The sequence below is a fragment of the Canis lupus genome, chromosome 3 (genome assembly GCF_048164855.1).
Source record: "Canis lupus baileyi chromosome 3, mCanLup2.hap1, whole genome shotgun sequence".
Taxonomy (NCBI): Eukaryota; Metazoa; Chordata; class Mammalia; order Carnivora; family Canidae; genus Canis; species Canis lupus.
This window is the reverse complement of record NC_132840.1, coordinates 25855510-25869150: the sequence shown is the minus strand read 5'-3', so window position 1 is coordinate 25869150 and position 13641 is coordinate 25855510. Positions and strand designations below refer to the sequence as shown.

The 13641-nt window shown below is 49.5% G+C and overlaps 1 protein-coding gene across 5 annotated transcripts in view; it reads right to left on the bottom strand.

The window, feature by feature from the left end:
* Nucleotides 1–6381, bottom strand: part of LOC140630114 (beta-catenin-interacting protein 1) — a 155274-nt gene extending 148893 nt beyond the window's left edge. For 2 of the 5 annotated variants that reach the window (XM_072819729.1, XM_072819731.1), the window contains exon 1: nucleotides 6203–6231. The gene's annotated coding sequence lies outside the window, so the exon portion shown is untranslated. Of the gene's footprint in view, nucleotides 1–6202 lie in introns of all 5 variants that reach the window. The other 3 variants (XM_072819736.1, XM_072819733.1, XM_072819730.1) reach the window with 3 other exon arrangements.
* Between the last annotated feature and the right edge of the window lie 7260 nt (nucleotides 6382–13641).

Here is a 13641-nt window from a genome sequence, read left to right as displayed (position 1 = left end):
TGCATGGTGCCTGCTTCTCCCTCTGCCTGTGTCTCTGCCTCTCTCTCTCTCTCTGTGTCTCTATGAATAAATAAATAAATAATCTTTAAAAAAATAAATAAAAATAAAAGCTCTGTAAATATTTATTAATTGAATCAGTGAATCAATAGAGGGAAGGAGGGTAGGAAGGAAGGACGAATGGAAGACAGCCATCACAGCTTGGTATCTCTGTGTTCTTGGTTTGTCTTATAAAAACATCATAGCCAGGATTAGAAACCAAGCCCTTCATTCCCCTTCTTTGCTTTGCCATCAGTAGTCCTCAACCATATTATGAGGCATAGTATACAGACCTGCTCACAGAAGCTTATACAGTACAACATGACCAGGAAAAATGGAGAAACAGTCATGACCCTCAATCCTTAAGAAACTTCAGAAGGAGGAAGACAATGCTTTGGTCCAGCTGTGTCCACCCCAGAAAGACACCTCTCTCCCTCTAGGGACTGTTGTCTTCCCCTTTTAACAAGGCTTTGTGGAGGATCAGGGCATAATAGGTCTTTAATAACCAAGTATAACAGCAATTGGTGCTCAGAGCCCTTTCATAAAAGAAGTTCAAAAGCACTTTGGCTCAAACATCACATGCCCCTGGGAGCTATGAAGGTACAAGTATCATTATCCCCATTTACAGTTGGGGAAAGTAAGGCCAAGTGAGGTTAATTAGCTTGCCCAAGGTCGGATGAGACAGGGAAAGGGCGTAGAATTCAAACCCTTTGCAGCAGCCACTCAGCTAACTCTGGCCACACTAACAGTGTCACCCACACTGGGCTTAAGAGAGATCTTTCTCTTCTCTACTGTTCTGCTGAGAAGCAGTCTCTAACATGGGGCTCTGAGCTGGTGACCAGGAGACATACTGCCTGGGTTTCAATCCTGACTGTTCCTGACTAGCTTGATCTCTAACAAATTACTTAACCTTTACAGGCCTCAGCTCCTGAATATGTAAAATGGTACTAATGGTGCTATCTCTGAAACTAGGGTGAGGATTAAAGGAGACAATGTATGTAAAATCCCATTTTCATTCATTTTCTCGATGAGCATGCAGCACTCTCACTGGGGGAAAAAAAGTTACTTGAGAAAAGGGTTGCACCCACTCTGGGTTTGGTTTTTACAAGGCTACAGAGGACATACAACTAACAGGCATTTTGGATTCTGCCAATGAAATGTCCCATGAGCCTGAAGGTGACTTGCAATACCAAGTTTAGATTCCCACTGACTTGTATGGGCCTCACAAGGTTAGCAGAGCAAGTGGCATCGCGAACACCAACTGGCAGGGGGCATGCCTGAATGAGAAGCCGGCCAACAGCACCCAGTTTAAGGAGTCTAACTCTGGATTCCTGACCAGCTAAAGCCCTGGGTTCTAAATACCATTTCTCTGATGTTCTGCTGAGCTTCTCAAACTGCACTCGGCTCAGACCAAAGACAGCCAATGCTTTCTAGGTACCACCGTGTTCCTGACCAAACAGGAGGTATTCATGGGTGGCTGGGCCCACTATAGGGGGCCAAGTGATACTCAGCAGGGGGCTGGAAGAGAGGTGGTGGTGGGCTGGGGGGAGGAGAGCTATCCAATCTCAGAATACCTCCAACAAAAACACTGTGACATATATGTGTATGGCCATCCCTGATGCACACAAAAATCAGCAGCAAAACTCCATTTGCTTTAACTCCAATACAGAGCGGCGCAGAGAACCCAAGACACGCCACTCTTGTATAAGGCAAGATGCTAAGAGCTGGCAATGCTTGTTCATTCAACTCGAGAAACTGATTACTCTCATTCTCAGGGGGAGAAGAAGGCTCACGGGAATCTGCAGGACACACAGACACACATACCTGGGCCTTTGTTAACCTAGCTGATGGCTCCTGCATCTCCTGGGTACCCTAGGCCAGAGAAATGAGGAACCTGATAGGAATAAAGTCAACACTACTAGCCTGCTGGCCTCCAAAAGCCTTCCCAGAGGGATCCCTGGGTGGCGCAGCGGTTTGGCGCCTGCCTTTGGCCCGGGGCGCGATCCTGGAGACCCGGGATCGAATCCCACGTCGGGTTCCCGGTGCATGGAGCCTGCTTCTCCCTCTGCCTGTGTCTCTGCCTCTCTCTCTCTCTCTGTGACTATCATAAAAAAAAAAAAAAAAAAAAAAACCAAAAGCCTTCCCAGAACAAGGAGAACCCACTCACTGCTCTTCCTCGCACCCTGCTCTTTCTCCTGGCATGGACCCTCAAGGAAGAGTTCTCATGCAGTGACTTCCTATTGTTCAGAATTGAGGGGTAAAATTCAAACTCCTCACCATGGCCACAGATCTGGCCCCTGTCATCTCTTTGCTCACCATGCTCCAGCACCACTTATGGTGCTTATGGCTCCCCGCTGTCCCCTTTACTCATCAGCCAGGTCCCCATTCAAAGTCATCTCCTGAGAGCTAGCTAGAGTTCTGATCCTGACCCCTATCCCAGTCATCTCCATCTTAGTACCCTGTTTCATTTCTCCTTGTATCCCTTTTCACCTTCCTGCATTTTGTTTACCTATTTACTGCTTGTCTCTCCCAACAAAATATAATCTCATTAGACCATGCAACCTGGTGATCTTGTTCTTGGTTCTTTATAGTAGGTGTTCAATAAGTCATTCAATTTAACAAATATTTACTGAGTGCCTACTGGACTACAACAGTAGACAAAAAAAAAAAAAAAGGGCAAAATCTCTGTCCTCAAAAAGCTTAAATTCTGGTGGCAGATAAGAAACAAGTAAGAATAGAGTAATAACTACTACTTCAACCAAGTGCTGGGTGCAGTTCTAAGCATCTGATAGGTATTACTAATTCAATCTTCCCAAACACATCCCTGAAGGAAGTATTAGTATTTTACAGATGGGGAAGCTACGGGCACAGGGAGGTTAAGTTACTTGCTGAAGGTCAAGAAGCTCATAATGGCAGAAACCAAGATCCAAACCCAGATAGTCTTGGTACAAAGTCCATGCTCTGACTAAGAGTTACACTTCATCTTTGCTGAGTGTCAAATAACTACTGGGTCAGCGCCCCCCACAGCTGTTCTCTGGAGGCAGGGCTGGAGAGAGAAGAGATCCATCAGGGGAGGGCTACCCTGCTCTGTGAACTCAGTGAGGTAGAGACTGCTGGCTTTACCACTGTACTGCACCCTGGATGAAGAGGGATCTGCAGGGAAGTGTGGTCTGATGAGGGACAGGGCCGGGGCCAGGATTCCTGGCTTCTAGTTTTAGGTGCTGAGACACTCAGAAGAGTCAACTGATAATTGATGAGCTTTTTGTTTTCTTTTTCTTTTTTTTTTAATTTTTATTTATTTATGATAGTCACACAGAGAGAGGGAGAGAGAGGCAGAGACACAGGCAGAGGGAGAAGCAGGCTCCACGCAGGGAGCCCGACGTGGGACCCGATCCTGAGTCTCCAGGATCGTGCCCTGGGCCAAAGGCAGGCGCCAAACCACTGCACCACCCAGGGATCCCCCTGTTTTCTTTTTTGTTTTTGTTTTTATATGCAGGACACTGACCTTAACGTTGTAATGGATGCAAAATGAATCTAGAGATCCTAGCCTCAGAAAGCTTTGAGTCATACTGGTACACTGGAGCTGAAACAGAGGTCAAAATTGACAGGTGCCATTAAAAAATGTACAAAGTGCTATGGGATTTCAAGAGTTACTTAGCCTCTAGGGGCCATAGGTGCCTATCCAGAAAAGAGGGGGCTGGTCTACACAACCCCCTGGCTCTGACATGTTCTGACAGCACAGATTTGGAGCAGCACAGAAATCAATTCTGGTTAATATTTCAAGTGCATGGCCACTGACTGGTTCTCTCATCTACCATGAGAACAGTCCCAATTTCTTTGAACAACATCTTACAGCATCAGCAGGGCAATAATAATGCTCTCGTTTAAGTAATGCAACTGGATATGGGAATGAAACCCAGTGTGTTCTGTGCTCCTCCATCTAACTGGTTTTTAAACCCACAAACTCTCGTCCATCAAGGAGAGGGTGACCTTTCTGTGAGCACATTGTTATAATATAGAAACCACTCCCTAGGGACGCCTGGGTGGCTCAGTGGTTGAGCATCTGCCTTTGGCTCAGGGCATGATCCTGGGATCTGGGATCGAGTCCCACATTGGGCTCCTCCTGGGGAGCTTGCTTCTCTGTCTGCCTGTGTCTCTGCCTCTCTCCCTCTGTCTCTCATGAATGAATAAATAAAATCTTAAAAAAAAAAAAAGGAACCACTCCCTATTCACCTTGTTTTTTTCTGTATCCCTGAAGTCTACCACAGTATCTAGCTCACAATAGGTGCTGAGTAAGGCTAGCTGAGCTAAACCTGATCTAGAAATTGTCTGTAAATCTGAGTCGGTGTTCCCTATAGTTTAACTTTACAGCTCTCAGCCTCTCCCAGGGGGAGGAGACTGGTTCCACCTCTTCACTTTTACGGCTACCACCCTGGTCCCCCAAGCCACTACCATCTCTTGCCCAGAAGCTACAGTGATCTATCTCCTAACTGGCATCCCTGCTTCTACCTTTGCGCCTTACAATCCAGTCTCTATACAGCACCCAGAACGATCTTTGAAAACTTAGATCTTATCTATCACCTCTCCACTTAAAATCCTCTAACAACTTCTAACTGCACTTGGAATAAAATCCAAACCGGTTCTGCAGAGCACTTAACACTCCTGAAATGATTTTGTCTGCTTATTTGTTTACTCTCTCCTCTTTCAAATGTCAGCTTCAGGAGGGCAGGGGGCTGTGTCTGTCTTCACCATGGGAGTCCCAGTGCTTGGCATGGCACCTGTCACATAGTAAGCACTTACACCACTGAATGGATGAGTCTCCACGTTATAAGGCAACTTGTATTTACCAGGCCCACTAACTCCACCAGAAAACCGTAAATGACACACCGACATTTAAAAGCCAGCATCGATGGGATGAGCATTGGGTGTTATACTGTATGTTGGCAAATTGAACTTCAATAAAAACAAATGAAAACAAAAAAAGCCAGCACCTTTTTTACGATTCAAAGTCCTGCTTTAAATCAAAGGAAACTAGTATCTCTGGACACTTTAATGGCCCAAAAGATGAGTATCATTTAGGGTCTAAGACCAGGAACAAGAGCCCAGGAGTTGCAGCAAGGAGCTAAGATCTAAGGTACTTGGGAACAAAACCTCAGGACAAACTGACTGACACACTCCATGCCTCAATTTACCCAGCAGTCAGCCAGGCACACTTCCCTAAGTTCTCTGAGTGACAGGAGACAAAATAATTAACAGCTATAACATACTTAGATTCTCAGATAGGAGGTGCTGCAAGCCACACATCTCATTATTCATAAAACTCTTGATTTGCTGCCAATGTAAGCCTCCCCAGCCTTCCCAGGGGCTAACCTGACAGCAAGTACTGCTCAGACAAGTTCAGCACACGAGATAGAGGGAGGCATGTGGGGCCTAACAGAAGTCGGGTGTCCAGACCTAGCTATGTGCCTCGGTTACCAAGTTCAAAACTAAGAAAGGTGGTTGGGAGGGGGGCGATGAAAAGGAGGTGACAAGTGCAGTGTGGGGCTCCCAGTGGTTCCTTTTGCAGGCTCACATATACACACCCATCATACAGGTGAAACATGTGCCTGCACTATGCACCTTCCACGAATACTCATCAGGAGAGGCGGAATGGGGAAGCGACAGTTCAGTCACACAAGAGGGAGGAAGGGCGGCCCAGTGGCCAAACCTTGGCAGCATTTAGTTTGGGGAAATATGGAGGGGCTCTCAACAGAGGGTCGGGATGCTGAGCGCGGGGAGCGGGTGAGGGGAGAGTCCGGAGGGCACCGCACCCGGAGTGCGACGGACGGACGGTGACAACCACGCCGACGGGGTGCGGTGGACACAGAGTGGGTGGCTCGGACACCTGTGAAGGCGACCCCTGGGCGAAGGTGAGGACGGCCGCGGGGTGGTCTGCGGCGGGGTCTGGGCCGCGAGCGGCAGGCGGCGGGCGGCGGCGCGACCAGGCGGGGCTGGGAGGCCCGGCCCAGACCAGGGCGCCGCGCCGGGGACCAGCCGGCGGGTCCGAGAGGGGTCGGGGGCGCCCTCCGCGGCCCCTCCCCGGGAGACAAAGGGCCGGTGGCTCCCCCGAGCTCCAGCGCTGCGCGGGCCCGGGCGCCGTGGGCGCGGGGCCGGCCTCGGCGCTTACCTGGGCCGCCCGACCCGGCCGGGCCGGCGGGGGCTGCGGGTCAGTGCGCGGCGCGCGGCGGCCTGTTCCGGGGCGCGCTCAGCCCGAGCAACTGCGGCGGCGGCGGTGGCAGCAGGAGCAGGAGCAGCAGCAACAGCAACAGCAGCAGCAGCAGCAGTAGCGGGAGCGGCCGCCTGAGCCTCCGCCTCCCGCTCCGTGAGTCACCGCGGCGGGGAGGGAGGGAGGTGCCAGGCCGCCGGGGGAGGGACCGGCGGAGGGGGCGGCATCTGGCTCCGCGCGGGCGGCGGAGGCGCGGCCACCGCAGGGCCCTGGGGGAAGGGGCGGGGCGAGGGCGGGGCGCCGAGGGCGGGGCCCGGGTGTGGGCGGGGCCCCGGGTGCGCGGGCACGTCCATTGGTTAAATACGTCTGTGGGGCGGGCCTCCTGCGTCCCGGGCGGGTGCTGGGCGGAGCGTGGGGACACTCATTGGGTTCCTCGGGAGAAGGGTGGGGCCCGGGGGCCCGGGGCGGGGCCACGAGATGGGCGGGTGGAAGGCGGTCCTGGGTAGCGGCGGAGCGGCTCTCGGGGCGAAGGGGTGGAGCGAACGGGGGCGGGGAGGGCGGGGAGGGCGGGCCGGAGGAGCGGGGCGGGGGCTCGGAGGAGGAGGTGGCCTGGAGGGCGGGGCCCGGATTGAGGTTGAAGCTGGCTCTGCGGTAACGCGCCTCCGCCTGTCCCTAGCTGCTCCAGGAGCACAGAGATCCCGTAAAAATAATGGTCTCTCCCGCGTACGAGTCTGTGTCTAAAAATGGGAGCGGTCAGACGGGGCGGAATGCTCGGTGAGGCCGGGTTCCCCAGGACCCCTGAAAAATCTGAAATGGACGAGGTTGCAAAACATTTAGGGGCGTGGTCTTCCTGCGCGGTGGAACTGGGAACATTGTTACCTTTGAAGCAACTAGGCCCACTCTTGAATTGGAGGCCTGTCCAGCCTGGGGTCCACGGAGCCCAGAGAGCCCAGGGGTGGGCCTCCGTGCGAACCTTAAACTTCAAGTACCAAGTGTCTTGGTGACGGACCTTTTCTGAGGAGAAAGGATCCATGATTAAAATGTTTCTATATCTGCTAGACCGCTCTGGCTGGAGACAGTGGAGGGAGAAACACCCCTTTGGGGGCAAAATATGAATTGCTTTGAACACCCACTTTCCATTTTAAAGGGAGGCGTGTCTTTAAGAGTGGTCTCATTAAGGGCGCCCGGGGGGCTCCACCAGTTGAGGGTCTGCCTTGGGCTCAGGTCATGATCCCAGAGTCCTGGAATTCAGCCCTGCATGGGCTTCCTGCTCAGCAAAGAGCCTGCTTCTCCCTCTCCCTCTGCCGCTCCCCGTGCCTGCGCATTTCTCTCTACCAAATAATTTTTTAAATCTTTTTTTTTTTAAGATTTTATTTATTTATTCCTGAGAGACACGCAGAGCGAGAAGCAGGCTCCATGCAGGGAGCCCAGCGTGGGACTCAATCCGGGGTCTCCAGGATCACACCCTGGGATGAAGGCGGCGCTAAACCCCTGAGCCACCCGGGTTGCCCTTTTTTTTTTTTTTTAATCTTAAAAAAAAATAGTGGTCTCATTTTCAACATTTTTTTCTTTTTAAAATTTTTGAATTTATTTATGATAGTCAGAGAGAGAGAGAGAGAGGCAGAGACATAGGGAGAGGGAGAAGCAGGCTCCATGCACCGAGAGCCCGATGTGGGGGGAGCCCAATGTGGGATTCGATTTCGGGGGTCTCGAGGATCGCGCCCTGGGCCAAGGGCAGGCGCTAAACCGCTGCGCCACCCAGGGATCCCTCAACATTTTTTTCTTTCCCATCCTTATGCAAGAAGGATATGGGATAACTTTTTTTTTACTTTATTGTGTTTATATTCTGTAATGTCCATATGACTCTTTTCAGTTAATAACTATTTTAGTTACAATTGAGGAATATTTTAATTTTATCAAAATGAGATATACTTTAATTAAAATTAAAATCATGAGGGCAGCCCCCGTGGCGCAGTGGTTTAACGCCACCTGCAGCCCAGGGCTTGATCCTGGAGACACTGGATCGAGTCCCATGTCAGGCTCTCTGTATGATGCCTGCTTCTCCCTCTGCCTGTGTCTCTCTGCCTCTCTCTCTGTCTCTATAAATAAATAAATAAAATCTTTATAAAAATTAAAATCATGAGATTATGAACTCAAAGGCCAGAAATAGGTCTTAGTCATGTCTGTATTCCCTACTACTATCCAGGCTACTATGCCCATGGCAAGGGCTGAATATTTGCCAATACAGTGTACCAGCTGATCCTTCACGTTTCCCAGTAAAGCCAATGCAAAAAATGTGCATATTCAAATTATTTTATGTAAATATTGATATTTAAACAAATGAATTAAAACTGAAAAAATTGCTTGGTATTCAAGACACAATGTATAAATGCATACTATTTTTAAGGATTTTGTTTATTTGAGTGAGAGAGAGAGAGAGCACGGGAGCATAAACAGGTGGAGCAGCAGGAAGAGGGAGAAGGAGAAGCAGGCTCCCCTTGGAGCAGGGAGCCCCTGATGTGAGGCTCAATTCCAAGATCTTGAGATCATGACCTGAGCCAAAGGCAGCCACTTAACCCACTGAACCACTCAGGTGCCGCAAATGCATACATGGAGCCCAATGCGGGACTCGATCCTGGGTCTCCAGGATCAGGCCCTGGGCCAAAGGCGGCGCTAAACCGCTGAGCCACCCGGGCTGCCCACATACATTTTTTAAAAAGATATATGCTTAAGGATTAAGGTAGGAACAGAATGCATAAAATGGAGACGTGTCTGTGTGAAATAATGGATGCTTTTCCTTTTTTCAAATGTTTCACAAATCTGTTGTTTTTATTGTCCAAAGTTACACTACGTTCATCATCACGGTCAGTCCCTCAACTACCCTATCAACTCAGAGTTGGAAAATTCTTCCTTTAGACAACAGTATTAGTTCAGGATTGACTTGGGCTTCCACCCATCTGTAAGATGGTAGAATGAAACACTGAAGGTTTAGAACGTAGGAAACATCTGTTAGTTCTGACAGCCAGGCACTGTCCACTTGGGAAACTGCTCCTGCCTACCATCCACCCCCAGCTTCTCCACCCCTCAGCCCCTCCCCCATTCCTTTTTTTTTTTTAAATTTATGATAGTCACACACACAGAGAGAGAGAGGCAGAGACACAGGCAGAGGGAGAAGCAAGCTCCATGCACCAGGAGCCTGACGTGGGATTCGATCCCGGGTCTCCAGGACCTCGCCCTGGGCCAAAGACAGGCGCCAAACTGCTGCGCCACCCAGGGATCCCCCCTCCCCTTTCCTGATGAGGTTATCAAAGACAGTATTCTGTCCTCTTCTCTCCACAAAAAAATAAACAGGGGAGACATGGGACCCAAGTTGGACCAGTACATTCTCTTGACTGCTAGCTAAAAAGCAGGATGTGTCCTACATTGAGCCAACTGGAGTCCTTCCCTAAAACTTTCTGAATTGGATATGAAGGGAAGCTCTCTTTCCTATTGGATCCAGAGTTAGAAGGATATGACCTCAAAAATATTAGATCATCTTCCACACACTACATGGAAAACTCTGAAAGAATAAGGCAATGTTACAAGACAGAAAGGAACCAATATTGGGACGCCTGGGTGGCTCAGTGGGAGAGCGTCTGCCTTCGGCTCATGTCGTGATCCCAGGGTCCTGGGATCGAGTCCTGCATCAGATTCCCTGTTCCGTGGGAGCCTGCTTCTCCCTCTGCCACCCTCTCCCTCTCTCTGTCTCTCATGAATAAATAAATAAAATCTTAAAAAAAGAAAAAGAAAGGGACCAATATTTGGAAGGAGGGAAGGGGAACTGGTAGAGAAGAAGAGAGACCTCTAATAGCATTCCACAATTTCAGTAGACTTTGCACCAGCTCTGCTCACACCATCTCACACCTAGTAGGTCCCCAGATCAGCCTCTCCCCTAGTGCTTCCCACCTTGAGTAACTGCCACCACACCCCACCTGGTTGCTTGCACCAGAAGCTTAAGTGTGTCCTTGACTCACTGGGTCTCCTTTATCCCTCATAACCAGTTCCTGTCACTTCCACCGCCAAACCCTATGTTGAATCTCCCTGCTTCCCACCACCTCTACTTCTCTTAACCCATCATCAACTCTCATCCTGACTCCAACAATAACTCCCAAGAGCTCTCTCCTTCAGCCTTTCCCTACCACCCCAACTCCATTGTCCCTAGAAGTTACCAATCATGGGATCCCTGGGTGGCTCAGCAGTTTAGTGTCTGCCTTTGGCTCAGGGCATGATCCTGGGGTCCTGAGATTGAGTCCTTCATCAGGCTCCCTTGCATGGAGCCTGCTTCTCCCTCTGCCTATGTCTCTGGCTCTCTCTCTCTCTCATGAATAAGTAAATAAAATAAAAAATAAAAGTTACCAATTGCGTCAGTCCTCTGCTATTCAATGATTTCTCTTCATTTTCTTTTTTAAGATTTATTTATTTATTTATTCATGATAGACTAGAGAGAGAGAGAGGCAGAGACACAGGAGGAGGGAGAAGCAGGCTCCATGCCAGGAGCCCGACGTGGGACTGGATCCCGGGTCTCCAGGATCGCGCCCCGGGCCAAAGGCAGCCGCTAAACCTCTGAGCCACCCAAGGATCCTCGATTTCTCTTCATTTTCGTGATGAAGTTCCAATTCTGTAGCATGGCTACAAGGCCTTGTGTCATCTGACGCCAGCCTGGTCTTGAACCCCTTTGGCTGACTGGGCTCCAGCCACATATAGGCTTTCTGCCTGTTCCTTGACCACAGGGTACTACGTCGTGCTTCACAACTTCTTTTTTTTTTTTTTTTTTTAATTTATGATAGTCACACGGGGGTGGGGGGGCAGAGACATAGGCAGAGGGAGAAGCAGGCTCCGTGCACCGGGAGCCCGACGTGGGATTCGATCCCGGGTCTCCAGGATCACGCCCTGGGCCAAAGGCAGGCGCTAAACCGCTGCGCCACCCAGGGATCCCTGCTTCACAACTTCTGAGTGTGCCGTTCCCTTTGCCTGGGTGGTTCTTCTCCACTTCTCCCTCCTTCACCTGACTGAATATTTGTTTTGTTTTGTTTTAAAGATTTTATTTTTTTATTCATAGACACAGAGAGAGAGGGGCAGAGACACAGGCAGAGGGAGAAGCAGGCTCCACGCAGGGAGCCCGACGTGGGACCCGATCCTGAGTCTCCAGGATCACACCCCAGGCTGCAGGCGGCGCCAAACCGCTGCGCCACCGGGGCTGCCTTATTTTTTTTTTTTTTTTTTTTTTTTTTTTTTTTTTTTTTTTACGATTTTATTTATGGGCAGCCCGGGTGGCTCAGTGGTTTAGCGCCGCCTTCAGCCCAGGTTGTGAACCTGGGGACCTGGGATCAAGTCCTGCATCAGGCTCCCTGCGTGGAGCCTGCTTCTCCCTCTGCCTGTGTCTCTGCCTCTCTCTCTCTCTCTCTGTGTCTATCATGAATAAATAAATAAAATCTTAAAAAAAATTTTAAATAAATAAAAAGATTTTATTTATTTATTTGAGAGTGAGCATGAGCATGAGCATGAGCAGGTGGGAGGAGGCAGAGGGAGAGGGAGAAGCAGATTCCCTGCTCAGCAGGGAGCCCAATGCATGCAGGGCTTGATCCCAAGACCCTGAGATCATGACTTAAGCCCAAGGCAGATGCTTATCTGACTGAGCCGTCTGGGTGCCTCTGAATATTTGGTCTTCATTAAAAAAAATTTTTTTTTTATTTATTCATGAGAGACACACATAGAGAGAGAGGCAGAGACACAGGCAGAGGGAGAAGCAGGCTCCATGCAGGGAGCCTGATGTGGGACTCGTCTGGAGACTCCAGGATCACGCCCTGGGCCAAAGGCAGGCACTAAACCAATGACCCACCCAGGGATCCCCTACTTGGTCTTCTTAAAGGAGACTTTTCCTAACCTACGCTAGCCCCAGTCCAGCATGGCCTGCATAAATTCAGGAGGGCAAGGATGTCACTGCAAACCCTCTCACCTAGCACAATATCTGGCATATGCAGATGCCCACCTAATTATTGTTGCATGAATAAATAAATAAAACCCAGGTAGATACCTCACCCAGGACTATCCCTTCCATTGGGCAGCCACTCCTACTTGCCCAGCTCCACCCCCAACCCCAAGGCTATCAACCCTCTCCTCACTCTTCAGTCATTACATTTATGAGTCCGTATTTTATTTATTTATTTATTTAGTATTTATTTATTTATATTTTTATTTATTTATTTATTTAAAATATTTTATTTATTTATTCACGAGAGACACACAGAGAGAGGCAGAGACAGGCACAGGGAGAAGCAGGCTCCCTGTGGGGAACCTGATGCGGAATTCGATCCCTGGGATCATAACCTGAGCCAAAAGCAGACACTCAACTACTGAGCCACCCAGGTGCCCCTATGATTCTGTATTCTATCCTTTCAGCTTTGGGGAGGGCCTCTCTGTGCTCCCAGACATCTATGTATCCTTATTCTTATTTTTTAAAGATTTCTTTATGCATTTTCTAGAAAAGACAGCACAAGCGGGAGGGGCAGAGGGAGAGAGAAACCCAAGCAGACTTCACGCTGAGCTCCTGGAACCCAAAGTGGGGCTCTATCCGACAACCCTGAGATCATGACCTGAGCAAAAATCAACAGTTGGATGCTCAACTGACAGAGCCACTCAGGCGCCCTTGTACGTATTTTTAAATACTTGCTTTCCAGAGCAAAAAAATCTCTATTCTGTCTACCCAAGGGATAACTATAATAGTAAAAAGTTTAGGCCAAGTATGAAACAACAGCAGAGCCACAGCAGACTTGAGGGAAGGAGAGCTTTCTGAAGCAGTTGTGCCAAGAATGGTCCTCAAGTTTGACCCTATAATATGGTCTTCCTGCCTCTGAGTTTAGCAGGTACAAAACCAGAATGGGAGAGAAAGGAAGAGAATTTGCATTAAATAGGGCAGAGGTAGGGGATCCCTGGGTGGCTCAGAGTCCCGGGATCGAGTCCCTGGATCGAGTCCCGGGATCGAGTCCCACATCGGGCTCCCGGCATGGAGCCTGCTTCTCCCTCCTCCTGTGTCTCTGCCTCTCTCCCCTGCCCCTCTCTCTCTATGTCTATTATAAATAAATCTAAAAAAAAAAAATAAATAGGGCAGAGGTATGGTAGTAAAGAAAAACGAGTACCAATTCTTTTTGTGTTTTGAAAGCCAAATTTTCAATGTTAATTAATAATTTCCAGTAAGATAGGAAGTTAAATAATCTGTCTTTTGCTGGGCAGACCTGGTGGCTCAGTGGTTTAGCGCCACCTTCAGCCAAGGGCGTGGTCCTGAAGACCAGGGATCAAGTCCCCTGTCAGGCTCCCTGTATGGAGCCTGCTTCTCCCTCTGCCTGTGTCTCTGCCTCTCTCTC